Source organism: Humulus lupulus, chromosome 5 (assembly GCF_963169125.1).
Source record: "Humulus lupulus chromosome 5, drHumLupu1.1, whole genome shotgun sequence".
NCBI classification, from domain to species: Eukaryota; Viridiplantae; Streptophyta; class Magnoliopsida; order Rosales; family Cannabaceae; genus Humulus; species Humulus lupulus.
The window spans coordinates 143,531,418-143,533,862 of record NC_084797.1 but is presented as its reverse complement, the minus strand read 5'-3'; the positions used below and the strand labels follow the sequence as shown (position 1 = coordinate 143,533,862).

Sequence of the window (2,445 nt, the reverse complement as noted above, 5' to 3'; positions counted from 1 at the left end):
GACTCCATAATAAAAGTGCCCAAAATGTCTTCCAACGATTTCTTTTTCTCTTGTTGCTATTGAGAATTGAATCCCGGAGGTGGTTGCAACACATTTTTATTATTAGCATAAGAGAAATTTTCATGGTTGCGCAATCCTGGATGATAATAATTAGGCATGTTGTTGCTTCTGTAATTATTGGGGAAGGAACGATTTGCCATAAACTGGGCTTGTTCTGGACTCAATTCTTGCCCCTGCATTGCAGCAGCCGCTGCTACACTCTCCATAATCGTTGGATTATTTTGCGTTGATAGAGCAACCATTTGGGTTTGTAGAGCAGCAATTTGGGCATTCAGGGCTGTCATCTGATCAACTTCATACAACCCAGCAACTTTCCTTGGGCCCGACCTTTCATTAGGCCACTGATAACTGTTGGTGGCCATTTCCTCCATCAAAGTGAAGGCTTCATCATCTGTCTTTGCTAATAGAGCACCCCCTGCAGCAGCATCAACTATTGTTCGTGTTGGAGCATTCAACCCTTGATAAAAAAATTGAACTTGCATCCAATTTTGATAACCATGTTGTGGGCAACGTCGTAATAATTCCTTAAACCTCTCCCAAGCCTCATAGAATGGTTCTTGATCTAACTGTCGAAATTTTCCAATATCGCTGCGTAATTGGGCTGACTTTGAAGGAGGGAAAAACTTAATCAGGAACATTCTTGCCATCTCATCCCATGTTGTAATTGTTCCAGGCTGCAAAGATTGCAACCAACTCCTAGCTCTTTCCCTCAAGGAGAAAGGGAAGAGACGCAATTTGATGGCATCATCAGTAATGCCATTCATCTTCACTGTGGCACATACCTCCAGAAATATGGCCAAGTGAATGTTAGGGTCTTCAGTAGCTAAACCCCCAAAATGATTTTGCTGCACCATGTTAATTAGTGCAGGTTTCAGTTCGAAGTTGTTGGCAGCAATGGCTAGATTTGCTATTCCAGTGAGATTCTCATTCACAATAGGCATGCAAAAATCACGCACTGCCCGCTGCGCTAGATTAAGAGGAGCCCCAACAGCTGCTGGTTGATTGTTATTATTGCCATTGCCACTGTTGTTGTTCACTCCGTTGTTTTCCATATTAAGCTCTTCAGTCCTTTTCTTAGATCTCAACTGACGGAGTGTGTGCTTAATTTCAGGATTCAGAGGCTCAACAGGTGTGGAGCTCCTAGTCCTTCGCATATACTGAGAACACAAGATCAATCTATAACGTTAGTAACAAAATAAATAAAAATCTAATTTAAAATCAAGACTTAAAGTTTCAATATTAGTAAAATTAATTTTAATCCCCGGCAATGGAGCCAGAAACTTGATACAGAATTTTTCTACCGCAAGCGTACGGTGTATTGCAATATAGTTTTAAATTAAAAGATGTCGAACCCACAGGGATTAACTATTAAATTCACTAATTACTATTACTGTTAAGTCTATAATTTTAATTAGAAAAGTCAATAAATAAATCAAACAATAAAATAAAGAATATGAAATAACAAGATAACCAAATCTTATGCTCTTGAAAAGTGATTAAATAGAAGATAAATGTACTAGAGTAATGATTTCACTATTCAATTATGAACATGGTTTCTTTATTATTCTAATTAATTCTCCTCATTTGTAATTTCTATAATTCTAATATAATGCATTTATCTCTCTCAAGCATATATGCAATTAATCTCAATTAATCAATATGATATCTCTATTCGCTATTAATTAATCAAGACGTCATTAAGCAATAATTATTCTAAGCCAAATTCATAGTGTTCAAGGAATCTCTCAATCTCACAATCACTCTATGTCAAATCTTCTTATGTCCAATCTACGTTTATCTTTCTCAAGCATAAACCCTAGATTTCAATTCACAATAATGATGGCCAAACATTAATATGAAAAAATTAAATCAAGAAGATATGAACAAACGAGAAGAACTTCATATAAATAATAATAAAAACCACAATTCAATAATCAAAATAGATTCATCTAATACTCTAGCACAAAAAGAGTTTAGTTCTCCATTACAAACATAAACATAATAGCAATGTATTTGTTCATAATTAAAAACTAAAAATGAAAGGAAGAAGAAATAAACTAGATGTAATGGTGATGATCTTGATGATGTTTAGCCTCTTCTTCTTCTCCAAGCCTCTAATCTCTGATCTAATCTCCTCCAAAAATGTCCTTAGACCCTAATTAAACTTTTCCTTATATATCCCTTGCAAAAAGCCCTCTTTTGCCCTTCAAAAATCTCAATTTACGATTTCCGTACGGCTCCCGGCGCTGCAGCCCCTTAAACAGGCACTACTGCGCCACAAATGTGCCAAAAATGAGTCTCTGTTTCAGTCAGGCACTGTAGCCCTTAAGGATGGCGCTGCAGCCCTAATTCAGCCCAGAAATAGCGATGCAGCCCCTGAATATG

At 36.7% G+C, this 2,445-nt stretch overlaps 1 non-coding gene across 1 annotated transcript; it reads left to right on the top strand.

The window, feature by feature from the left end:
- Positions 1-552: 552 nt before the first annotated feature.
- On the top strand, positions 553-656 carry LOC133780727 (small nucleolar RNA R71). The gene has a single exon (XR_009869545.1). It is a non-coding gene; the product is annotated as a small nucleolar RNA R71 (small nucleolar RNA).
- Positions 657-2,445: the final 1,789 nt, after the last annotated feature.